Source organism: Pristis pectinata, chromosome 10 (genome assembly GCF_009764475.1).
Source record: "Pristis pectinata isolate sPriPec2 chromosome 10, sPriPec2.1.pri, whole genome shotgun sequence".
Taxonomy (NCBI): Eukaryota; Metazoa; Chordata; class Chondrichthyes; order Rhinopristiformes; family Pristidae; genus Pristis; species Pristis pectinata.
In genome coordinates this window covers 91,703,534-91,716,998 of record NC_067414.1, presented here as the reverse complement: position 1 = coordinate 91,716,998, position 13,465 = coordinate 91,703,534, and the positions used below count along the sequence as shown (strand labels likewise).

At 43.8% G+C, this 13,465-nt stretch overlaps 1 long non-coding RNA gene across 1 annotated transcript in view; it reads left to right on the top strand.

Moving 5' to 3' along the window:
• The first annotated feature begins 564 nt into the window (after positions 1–564).
• LOC127575250 (uncharacterized) overlaps positions 565–13,465 on the top strand; it is a 28,525-nt gene continuing 15,624 nt past the window's right edge. Inside the window, exon 1 of the long non-coding RNA XR_007957022.1 lies at positions 565–809. This is a non-coding gene — a long non-coding RNA (uncharacterized LOC127575250). The remainder of the gene's footprint in view (positions 810–13,465) is intronic.

Sequence of the window (13,465 nt, the reverse complement as noted above, 5' to 3'; positions counted from 1 at the left end):
AGTGTTGAAAATGCTGATAAGATTTTTCCTGGCAAAAGAACTTTTCAGTGAAAGTCGATAGTAAATTGAGTGATGCATGAACTGATCAGTAGATGGAACACAGATGTACAGCCAAATGGGAGGGGGTTCCATCAATCAGTCGTCACAGGCGTGATTTATATATTGTAATTTAGGGGTATCTGCTAGCAAGCTACTTGCAAGGAAGCTGTGCAGGAATTGGAATTGGTTTATTATTGTCACATGTCCCAAGGTACAGTGAAAAACCTGTCTTGCATACCATCCATACAGATCAATTCATTACACAGTGCATCGGGGAAAAGCAATAACAGAATGCAGAATAATGTGTTACAGTTACAGAGAAAGTGCAGTGTAGGCAGATGATAAGGTGCAAAGGTAGGTTGGGAGGTCAAGAGTCCATTTTATTGTACCAGGGAACGGTTCAATAGTTTTATAACACTGGTATAGAAGCTGTCCTTGAGCCTGGTGGTACGTGCTTTCGGGCTTTTGTATTTTCTGCCCAATCGGAGAAGGGAGAAGAGAGAATGTCTGGGGTGGGAGCGGTCTTTGATTATGCTGGCTGCTTTACTGAGGCAGTGAGAAGTATAGACAGAGTCCATGGAGGGGAGGATGGTTTCTGTGAGGACAAGATTATCGCCTGCAGAAGAAAATCAAAAATCTGCACACATTTAAAATCTGAAACAAAAAACAAAAATTGTTCACCAGGTCAGACAGCATATGTGGAGGCAACATCTCGTGGGAATGGTGACCACCTGCGCAGATGGAAATGAACACCTTCGAATGACTTACGGGTGAGTTGTGATCAGAGCCAACCTTAGAGAGAATTATATGCAAGTTGGAGTTACAGCTAATAGTTAAAACTGCATAATGTCATTAGAATAGATATCTTAAGATCTATTTATTAGTCACACTACATCGAAACACACAGTGAAATGGATGTTTTGCTTAGAGTGCTCTGGGGGCAAGTGTTGCCATGCTTCTGGCGCCAACATAGCATGCTCACAACTTCCTAACCCGTACATCTTTGGAATGTGGGAGGAAACCGGAGCACCTGGAGGAAACCCACGCAGTCATGGGGAGAACGTAGAAACTCCTGACAGACAGCGGCCGGAATTGAACCCGGGTCACAGGCACTGTAATAGCGTTATGCTAACTGCTACACTACAGGAAATATATCAAGCCAGATATTTTGTTGTAGTACTTCATGTTAGCTTTTAACATAATTTTATGTATAATTCATTTATAATTCATTGTGATATTTTATATTATATTGTAATGCTTCATATTATATTGGTTGTGATTTTAATTAGTTCCATTTTATTAATACAGTGCTTGAAACAGGATGAACTCAGAAAGTAAATATAAAAGACAACTACATGAAACATCTGTGGCAGCGTAGACAGATTTGCCCTTTGCAAAATCGTAGATGATAGAACCCCAGTACGTAGCAACACTTGGTGCTTGCTCAGTGCCTACGGACAGCTTGATGCAGCCACAGCTAAAGGTGGCCATCAAGATGAAGGCAATGTTAACATCGGCCCCTCCAAAGTCAAAGTCAAAGTCAAGTTTATTGTCATATGCACAAGTACATGTGTGCACAAGTGCAATGAAAAACTTACTTGCAGCAGCATCACCAGCACATAGCATCAGATAAGCAGCATTCACAAGAAAAACATAAATTAAACACAGTTTTTACAAGAAAGAAAACAATTAGAACAAAAAAAAACCCTCCATTTTAGTGCAAAGTGGTCAAACTGGCCATAGGGTTGCTAAGCTGTAGTGATTAGGGTTGTGCAGGTTGGTTCAAGAACTGAATGGTTGAAGGGAAGTCGCTGTTCTTGAACCTGGTGGTGTGGGACTTCAGGCTTCTGTGCCTCCTGCCCGATGGTAGCTGCGAGAAGATGGCATGGGGATCTTTGATGATGGATGTTGCCTTCTTGAGGCAGCGCTTCCTGTAGATACTTCCGATGGTGGGGAAGGATGTGCCCATGATGTATTGGGCTGAGACCGTGACTCTTTGCAGTATCTTACGTTCCTGTGCATTTGAATTGCCGTACCAGACCATGACGCAACAAGTCCACTGCTCAGTTACTGCACTCTTCATACCCACACAAGGACTGTAGAGCTCAAAGCAACACACAAGCAAGATGGAGGAGAAGGGGCAGCTAATATCAATTGGATGACATAAGGACGTAGTTTTAAGATAAGGGGCTGGTCCTTTAAAACCAAGACACATAGAGATTTCTTTTTGCAGAAGGTAGGGAATCTCTGGAATTCTCTGCCCCAGACCGTTGTGGAGGCCGGATCATCACAAGTATTTAAAGTGGAGGTAGATAAATTTCCGTAAGATCGGGGAATTGAGGGCTATGGAGGTTTGAGTCAGAGGAGAAGTTGAGGCTTGGGGGTAGATCAGCCACGATCACATTGAATGGTGGGACAGGATTGAGGGGCTGAGTGGCCTACTCTCGATCCTATTTTCTTGTAGTCTTGCGTCTTGTGGTCTTGGCAATATATCAGCCAATGAAATGGAGGCAAGGCAGCTGTATGACTGATTTTGAACCAATCAGCTTATTGGAAACCTAACAAAGTCAATACACTCTGAAAAAACACTCCATTTAAAGAGGTCAGGAAACTTCTTGCACAGAAACTTTTGCAATTTCTGCCAATAAGAGCAGAATTATTACCCCAGTGAAATGCAGTAGGTGAGGATTAGCTCCAAGCAAGTCAGTGCAGGCACCAGGTTTGATTGACAGAAAAGTTACCCAATCAACTCCACCCTGATCAGGCTAACAGTGATGTCGTATTCAGCCAATCGGGAGATGGGAAGAGGGAGACTGAATTTGTAAAGTGCCTTAACAAATGGCACTTTTTCGCAGCCAGCAAAGTAATTTACAAACTGCAAGATAATAATGAGCAGATAATCTGTTTTAGTCAAATGCTGGTTACGGGGTAATTATTAGCCAGTTATACCAAAGTGATGGTCAGGCTCTGCATATTTGGGGGAGATTAGTCATCATTAGGATGCCAAGCAGCCAATAATTAAAGATGTTTACTTCTGCTGCAATGGAAAGTATGAAGAGCATAATTGAAAATCTGCCTTGGAGAAAGTGCCCAAGTCTCGAAGTTCAACATGCATTAGTCACGCAATCGAGGTACTTATTTGCAATCAGCTATGTGCAGAATAACATCCTTCAGGAGAACACACACAACCACTATCGCAAGTAACAATAGTTAACGCTTGTTGCCTGTGACAAATAAATGGAGCTGGAGGGAACTTAGATAAGTGGGGCCTTGAAGAAGAAAAAAGCCTCCAGGGTTTCAGCCTGAGTCTCGCTGATAAGAAGGGCCTCAGCCAGGGTGTGAGGGAACAGGTGAGAGGCAGTGTGGGCCTGCACAGTGACTAACTGTCGTGGGCTGGAAGGCTGTGGGGGCAGACGTACAGGAGGCAGTTTGTGCTTCTCGGTCTTCAGAGCTTGAATAGAAGTGCAATATCCCAGCTTGTCCTCAGAGGACTGAGGCTCCGTGAATGTACAAGCTGTGAGAATGCCGAGAGGGAGAGGGATAGACAGATAGACAGATAGACAGAGAGCGAGAGAGGAGCACCAGAGTGGGTTATGATTTGTTGGTTTAACCATCCCTATTCTTCTCTGACACCCTGTAGCTTTTGACTGTCCACAGACCTCCTGTATGCACAATGCTGTTGTTAAACTGGCTCCGAATAGTGAAAAGTTGTTGAGTTAGGAACTGTTGAAGCAATGCTCTTCAGTTGTGAAAACAAAACTGCTTTGGCCAAGAAAGCACACCAGCACCTCTACTTCCTCAGAAGGTGAAAGAAATTTGGCATGTCCCCTTTGACCCTCACAAATTTTTACAGATGCACCATAGAAAGCATCCTCTCCAGATGTATTACAGCTTGGTACAGCAACTGCTCTGCCCAAGATCGCAAGAAACTGCAGAGAGTTGCGGACACAGCTCAGCACATTACAGAAACCAGCCTCCCCTCCATGGACTCTGTCTACACTTCCCGCTGCCTCAGTAAAGCAGCCAGCATAATCAAAGACCCCACCCACCCCAGACATTCTCTCTTCTCCCCCCTCCCGTCGGGCAAAAGATACAAAAGACTGAAAACACGTACCACCAGGCTCAAGGACAGCTTCTATCCCACTGTTATAAGACTATTGAATGGTCCCTAGTACAATAAGATGGACTCTTGACCTCAATCTACCTCATTATGGCCTTGTACCTTATTATCTACCTGCACTGCACTTTCTCTGCAGCTATAATGCTTTATTTTGTAATTGTTTTTCCTTTTACTACCTTGATATGATGAAATGATATATATGGATGGCATGCAAAACAAAGTTTTTCACTGTACCTCGGTATATGTGACAATAATAAACCAATTTACCAAGTTTACCTTGTCGTGGCCCTTGTACCTTATTGTATGTAGTTCCATGGAAACTGCCTTCCACTTGATACTAAAGCATGTAACATATCACGCTAATGACTGGAAGTTGTATTTGACCCAGTGGAACGTGATTCAGAAGTAATGATTTTGTAACGTTAGAAAGTGTATCAAAGAGCTGATGTGAATACCCGACAAGAGAGAGGGACAGAGCTGACATCTACTTGCTCAGACTGGGTGGGAGGTGGACGGGGGCGGGGAAGAAGGTGAGAAACATACTCTTAGATCAAAGGGAAGGTGCAATTAAGGCACATCATTTCACCTTTAAAAGTAAAATCTCTCAGCCAACTGGGCTTCTGCAGTCAGGAATGGTCAGTGACCAGCAGATGTTGGCCGAGATAAGGACTGCGCTCTGGGAACGGTGCCCTGGCTAATCAGAAGAAGTCGGGACTTCTTGAATTGTCAGTGGCCTGACCTTCGACATGGTTATGAGTGCATGCAGGGTTCAGCTTGTGGCATTGACAGATAGGTAGAGAGAAGGGGAAGTGTCCTCTGGTGTTACATAAAAACTAAAATAGGATTTCTTTATCGAAACACACAGTGAAATGCATCTTTTGCCTAGAGTGTTCTGGGGGGCAGCCCACAAGTGTTGCCACGCTTCTGGCGCCAACATAGCATGTCCACAACTTCCTAACCCGTATGTCTTTGGAATGTGGGAGGAAACCGGAGCACCTGGAGGAAACCTACGCAGACATGGGGGGAATGTACAAACTCCTTACAGACAGTGGCCAGAATTGAACCTGGCATTGAACTACTGTAATTTTTCAACCTCAAGTAAAGGAATATCATTGCAGATAAGATATTATTTTATCATACTAAAAATCAGGAGTACCACACAACCTGTGGTAATTCTATTACCTGCTCATTGTAACCATGGGTAGAGAGTGGGAGGCAGCAGTCCAGTAGGCTTGAATCCCGTGCCTTGTTGGGTAGGAGGTCAGCAACAATCACAGATGGCTTGAAACATATTCTAGTAGTTTTGTTTCAGATTATAATGCATTGGAACATCAAATTTGATGCATTTGAAGCAAAGCCTTTATTTAATTGTTCATTCACAGGATGTGGTGATTGCTGGCAAGGCCAAAATTTATTGCCTGCCTCAGTTTACCTGCTGAAAATAGGGGCTGGGGCATTTCAGGATCATCAATCTTGGTGGACCTGGAGTCACATACGATTGGTAATTACTAGTTGGTAATTGGTTTATTATTGTCACATGTACCGAGGTACAGTGAAAAGCTTTCGTTTGCATGCCATCCACACAGATCATTTCATCACATCAGAACATCGAGGTAGTACAAGGGAAAACAATAACAGAATGCAGAATAAAGTGTTACAGTTACAGAGAAAGTGCAGTGTAGGCAGACGATAAGGTGCAAGGCCATAATGAGGTAGACTGTGAGGTCAAGAGTCCATCTTAATCTTATTGTACAAGAACTCAGTTCAATAGTCTTATAACAGTGGGATACAAGCTGTCCTTGAGCCTAGTGGTACGTGCTTTCAGGCTTTTGTCTCTTCTGCCCGATGGGAGGGGGGAGAAGAGAGAATGTCCAGGGTGGGTGGGGTCTTTGATTATGCTGGCTGCTTTACTGAGGCAGCAAGAGGTGTAGACAGAGTTCATGGAGGAGAGGCTGGTTTCCGTGATGTGCTGAGCTGTGTCCACAACTCTCTGCAGTTTCTTGCGGTCCTGGGCAGAGCAGTTGCCGTACCAAGCCGTGATGCATCCGGATAAGATGCATTGATAAAAATTGGCATAGGATACAGATCAGAACAGTTCAGGGTAGCAGACAATACTCTGCAGAGGTACGAGTGAACCACATCTGTTTCAACAACATTCTGATACATTCACAAACGCCATCCCTGTTACCAGCTTTTTAATCCATTTGCCAGTTATTTAATCCTACATCACCGCAATGAAATTTGAGCCCACATCAAGGGTTGGTAAGTCCGTCCTATTAAAGTAAAACAAAGGGAGGTTGTATAACCAGGTCCTGATTATTATAAAGGTGGGTTATATAACCAGGTCCTGATTATTATAAAGGTGGGTTGTATAACTAGGTCCTGTATTTGTGTTGTATATCCTGGCTCACAATAAATCAATGGGAGTGTGTAAACAGTTCCACTAAATCAATGTATGGAGTGTATAACCATACACTACATAACTAGTGATGGAGATCGGTAACGTATCTCTGCCTACATCAGTCTATATCCAACCTCCATTCAATCATTGGGTGGAATCTATACCTCCTCTCCACTAAATCATTAGGTGGGGTCTATACCCAATCTCCTCTAAATCATTGGGTGGGGGTCTATACCCAATCTCTACTAAATCAATGGGTGGGGTCTATACCCAATCTCAACTAAATCAAAGGCTGGGCCTACGTCCAGGTTCCCACTGACTACATGGGTGTCCAATCACACATTCTTTTTGTTAATGATTTGTTACTTCTGTGAGAAGTTTCTAATGAAGGCAAATAACCAGTTACTTATAAGTAAAATCAGAAAATGCTGGAAGTACTCAGTATCTGTGGTGACAGAAACAGTTCATGGATGACTGGTCGAATGATCTAAGGACTGTACCTTGAAAGGTTAGCTCTGTTTCCCTCTCCACAGCTGCTGCCTGACCTGCTGAGTGTTTCCAAGCTTTTCCGTTTCTATTTCAGATTTCCGGCATTTGCAGCATCTCACGTTAATCTGATGTCTCCCTTTACTTTCATTTCCTGGGTGAAAGATGATCAATTGCCTGAGTTGTTCCTCTTAACACAGGGACCTTGAAAACCTGATGGATGACTGCTTTAGAAATGGCTGGATACTTGTACTGCATGATTGATGGCCAATACTAAATCCTCTTCATCCCAGGTAATGACAACTCTTCCATGGTTAAAATCATTTAAACTCCTGCCACTTCTCACAAGCCTTTCTTAATTTCTACACGGAAATCCATCTGTCATTGCTAAATTCTTCTGTGCAATTAGCCCCAATCCCTCTTAATACCATCAATCTCCTTTCTGCTAATTGCCTGACCTGTGAATTTTATAATACCATGTCTCTAATACCTGATATCATTAAAACATAATATGAACAGAACAGTTCCCTGCAGATTGTACTCGTTACTGTGCCCAAGGAATGGCAAAACTTTAATCCATGCGGATAACCCATTAACAACTTTAGTTAACAGCCTCATGTGAGGTACTTTGTCAAATGCTTTCCAGAAATCCAAGTGGATCTGATCTGTTAGGAAGCCTTTACTCACAGGAGAATCAGTGATGAGGGCCACCAAATGATTGTTTTGAAACAAAAGTCCTTCCAGAAAGGAAGTGTGCTGCCCTTATCTGGTGTGGCCTGTAGATTTTCTCTTTACTTGTTCATAGAACTGTGTACAGTTCTGGTGACCTTGTAATAGGAAGGGTGTCATTAAACTGGAAAGATTTACAAGGATGTTACCGGGACTGGAAGGTCTGAGTTATAAGGAAGAGGCTGGATTAAACATTGGTATTGTATCTGCATCCACCCCCACCCCTGGCAGTCCATTTCAGGCACTTACCACTCTCTGTGGAAAATACTTAAATGGAACGTAGATGCATAGGAACAGGCCCTTCGACCCACCATGTTGTGCCGAACTAATTAAACTATTGACGTCTAATTAAGCTAATCCCTTCAACCAGCACGTGGTCCATATCTCTCCTTCCCTGCATATTCAGGTGCCAATCTAAGAGCATCTTAAAGGCCTCTATTGTATCTGCCTCCACCACCGCCCTGGCAACACTTTCTATATACCCACCGCTCTGTGTGAAAAAGTTGCGCCTCAGGTTCCTTTTAAACCTTTCCCCTCTCACTTTAAACCTGTAGTTTTGGACTCCTCTACCCTGGGGAAAAGACTGTGGTTATTCACCTTATTTATGCCCCTCATGAATTTATAAACCTCCATAAGGTCGGCCTCCTGTGCTCCAGGGAAAAGAGGCATTTAGGCAGGTACATGAACAGGCAGGGAATGGAGGGATATGGACCATGTGCAGGCAGATGGGATTAGTTTGGATTGGTGTCATGGTCGGCACAGACATTGTGGGCCGAAGGCTCTGTTCCTTTGTTGTACTGTTCTCTGTTCTATGATGAGACTGTGGACCTACGAAAACCCATTTTACCCCTCCAAAATTGGTCAAATTTATGTCCCGTACACAGCCCAGTCCAGACCTCTGCAGTCGAGACGTTCCCACCAAATCCAAGTCCCCACGGTCAGCTGTTTGTCCTGTTGTGGCCCCTCTACACCAGCAGCCTGGATCTCACCACCTTGGCCTGGTCCTGAAGGATTGTCAGTGCAGATAGTTGGCTGCACTCACACAACAGCTTTGACAGCCAGTGCGGCCTAGCCCAGGCTCAGACTCTTCGTGCACTGTTGGAGTGATTTTTGGTATCAGTAACTACTCTAGACAAGTAAAGAAATGGTTATTAAAATCTAAAATATTGTAAAGTAATTTACAATTAAAATAAGCTCACATTCATATTTAAAACATGGAAAATAACTCAAATAATGAAAACACAATTAATTCTCTTTCTCCCAGAAGCCAATTATTCCCATTCATGTGGATGGGAGCTGCCGCACTTGCTCTGGGGTTAATTCAGCACAGACTGGGAAGTCGCAGACAATCCTGTTGCCCTGTGAGACTTGAGGAGGACTTCACAGAACTATAGGCCACAGCTGATGGGGGTGGGGTGGGAGTTCGGGTGAAGGGAAAGATGACAGCACTGATTTAGGCCAGAAGATGGCAACCAGGACTCCCACGGACATTCTCAGATAAGTCCTGGTTATCAGTCCTGGAATTACAATGGAAGGTCCGACCCGTTAACTGAGAGCCCTGCCTGGTAGTGCAGGGAAGGCAAAATAAAACATCAACAAGTGGCGCTTCCTCAAGAAGGCAACATCTATCATTAAGGATCCCCAGCATCTGGGCCATGCCATCTTCTAGCAGCTACCATCACGCAGGAGGTACAGAAGCCTGAAGTCCCACTCCACCAGGTTCAAGAACAGCTACTTCCCTTCAACCATTTGGTTCTTGAACCAACCTGCACAACCTTAATCATTATCTCAGTATAGTAGCACTATGACAACTTTGTACCATAATGGACTTTGCTTTTTCTTGTTCTTTCTTGTAAAAATTATGTTTAGTTTATGTTTTTCTTGTGAATGTTGGGTATCAGATGCTATGTGCCTGTGGTGCTGCTGCAAGTAAGTTTTTCACTGCACCTGTGCATCTGACAATAAACTCGACTTTGACTTTGACTTTGCAAAGCTCTTTTCAATATTGCAAAAGGCCCCAAGGGGGATGTTTCAAACAGAGTTTAACACAATCACAAAGGGGCAGATCGTCAATGAAGTCGGTTGTTCAAAAGACTGAGAACAAGTTAGGGAGATAGTGAGACCAAGGGAGAAAATTCCAGAACGTAGGGAAGGCAGCATCTATTGGTGCAATGGATAAAATTAAAGGAACATTGGGAATGATCTGAAGGAGAGAAGAGAGCCTCAGTGTGTTGCAGGGTGGGAAGAGATGGAGGGCTGAGAGTGTGGAGGGCCTTGAAAGTTTCATGACCAACCTATATCCTCCAATAAAAAAGCACTTGAAAGCAGATTAATCGGACAATAACCTCTAGTGTTTTGGGGCCTTGTTGTTGCCAATTAATTAAATAAATCTGAAAGCAAAATAAATGGCAGATGTGAGAAATCAGAAAAAAATTGGTACTGGTTTATTATTATTGTCACATATACTGAGATACAGTGGAAAGCTTTTGCTTTGCATCCCATCCAGATAGATCATGCCGTACATAATTACATTGGGGTAGTAAAACAAGAAAAAAACAGAATGCAGAATACTCAGCAGGTCAGGCTGCATCAATGAGCAGTGAAAAAGAGTAGATATCTCTGGTGATACAAGAGACTGCGGATGCTGGAAATCTGGAGCAACACACAAAGCGCTGGAGGAACTCAGCGGGTCAGGCAACATCTGTGGAGGGAAATGGACGGTCGACGTTTCGGTTTGGGACCCTTCATCAGGACTGGAAATAAAGAAGGGATATAGCCAGTATAAAAGGGTAGGGGGAAGGGGTGGAGCAAGAGCTGGTGATAGGTGGATCCAGGTAGGGGGGGAGGGTGATAGGCAGGTGAGTGGGGGGGGGGGGTGGGTGGGGAGAGTGGGATTGATATCAGAAGCTGGGAGCAACAAAGACCTTTTTCCAGTTCTGATGAGGGGTCATCAACCTGAAACGTTTTTCTCTCTCCACACATGCTGTCTGACCCGTTGAGTATATCTGAATAAATCTTTGTCCTGACACATAGGACAGGGCTTCAGAAAATCATATTCTCTGTCATCAGTATCTCCGGAATCCAAAACCAAAAAGGCAGCCCAAACGCCATGAATTGTTTGCTTGAGTCAGTTGGGGAGCTGTATATCAAGCTATTAAAATCATTCAGATCAAAATCCTGAGTCTGCAAATAGTGGAAGGCTTCTGAGCAAAAAGTGACAGGCCATATAATGAACGTTTCTCCCTGACACAGTAAAAGGTATTTTTCCAGCAGCAATGAAAGTGCAATGTATTAAGGAATAAAATTGTGAAATAAAGCTGAATAGCTGTAGAATGGTGTATTACTCCAAGGAGCAGAGTTACCTGTTGGGGTGGTACGGTGTAGGGGTCAGTAGAGCTACTACCACAGCTACATTGACCCAGGCTGAATTCTGATCTCTGTTCTCCCTGCAACTGTTATTTTCCTCCCACAGCTCAAAGTCGTATGGATTGCTAGGTTAATTAGCTACTATTAATTGCCCTTTAGTGTAGGTGGGTGCAGAAGAACTACAAGGGGCATTGCTGGACGTGTGAGAGAGAATAAGTTGCAGGGTTACAAGAAACTTGGGGGTATGGGTTTGAATGGACTTTCCTGCTGGGAGCTGGCATGGACCTGATGGGCAGAATGGCCTCTGTTTCACAGCAAATAAATATCTGTACTATAAGCAACTAACGCTGGATGAATACATTGGATTTAAGATGGATTTACCAGAATGATATCTCAACTCCAGGGGTTAAGATACATGCAGAGATTCCACAAGTTAGAGTTCTGTCCCCTGGGTAGTCAGGTTATCAGGTGAATTGATTGAAATTTTCAACACATTGGGAGGAGGTGGGAAGCTGAGGGAGAGAGAACCTGATCTCCCCTCTTTGGAGATGAGGCAGGTGGAGGCATCTCCCCAAAAGTTAAAGCAAGGAGTGGTCAGGAATCACATGCGCAGAGAAGATGGTAGACATATGGAATGCTCTTCCACAAATGGCATCTGAAGCCAGGACAACTGTTCAACTTAGATTTGGGATCGAGAGGTTTTTTGTAAGTCACAGAGTCATACAGAATAAAAACAGGCCCTTCGGCCCAGATTCCCATCTAAACTAGTCCCATTTGCCTGCGTTTGGCCCATATCCCTCGAAACCTTTCCTATCCATCTACCTGTCCAAATGCCCCCTAAATGTTTTTATTCTACCACTTTCTTTGGCAGCTCATTCCATATACAGACCACCCTCTGTGTGAAAAAGTTTCCCCTCAGGTCCCTATTCATTTTTTCCCCACTCACCTTAAACCTATGCCCTCTAGTTCTTGATTCCCCAAATCTGGGAAGAAGACTGAGTGCACTCACCCTATCTATACCCCTCATGATTTTATACACCTCCATAAGATCACCCCTCATTCCCCTACACTCCAATGGATAAAGTTCCAACCTGCTCAAGCTCACTCCATAACTCAATCCCTCGGGTCCTGGCAACACCCTCGTAAACCTTTCAGCACTACTTCCAGCTTAATGGCATTTTTCCTGTAGCAGGGTGGCCAAAACTATTAATTGATGCTCTAAAGGGACTAAGTGGAAAAGGGCCAAAAACCCCAATTTACACCACGTTTAATTTTATCTTTAAGAACCCTTAGGGAATGTTGGAGGGGCCAGGCTTGTATCCGCTGGAGTTTGGAAGAGCGAGTGGGCATTTGATTAAAACATGTAAGATCCTGAGGGGTGTTGACAAGGAGAGGATGTGTCCTCTTGTGAGAGAATCTAGAAACAGTGGTCACTGTTCAAAAATACAGTCATCTATTCAAGACATGAGAGATTTTTTCTCTCTGTAAAAATGATGTCTTTGAAACACTCTTCCTCAAAGGGTGATGGAAATTAGTAAATTGCTTTATTATTGTCACTTGTACCGAGGTGCAATGAAAAACTTGCTGTGTATACTGTTCATACAGATCAATTAATTACACAGTGCATTGAGATAGTACAAGGTAAAACAATAACAGAATGCGGAATGAAGTGTTACAGTTACAGAGAAAGTGCAGTGCAGGTAGGAAATAAGGTGCAAGGTCGTAAGAAGGTAGACTGTGAGGTCAAGAGTCCATCTTATGGTACTAGGGGACCATTTGATAATAGTGGGATAGAAGCTGTCCTTGAGCCTGGTGTATGCGCTTTCAGGCTTTTGTATCTTCTGCCTGATGGAAGAGGGGAGAAGATAGAATGTCTAGGGTGGGTGGGGTCTTTGATTATGTTGGCTGCTTTACCAAGGCAGAGAGAGGTATAGACAGAGTCCATGGAGGGGAGGCTGGTTTCTGTGATGTGCTGAGCTGTGTCCACAACTCCCTGCAGTTTCTTGTGGTCACAGGCGGAGCAGTTGCCATACCAAGTCGTGGTGCATCCAGATAGGATGCTTTCTATGGAGTATCAATAAAAATTGTTGACAGTCAAAGGGAATATGCAAACTTTCTTTAGCCTCCTGAGGAATTAAAAGCACTGGTGAGCCTTCTTGGCCGTGGCATCTACGTGGTTGGACAAGGACAGGCTATTGGTGATGTTCACACCTAGAACCTTGAATGTCTCAACCCTCTCGACCTCAGCATCGTTGATGTAAATGGGAGCGTGTGCACCACTCACCCTCCCTGAAGTCAATGACCAGCTCTTTTGGTTTGCTGAC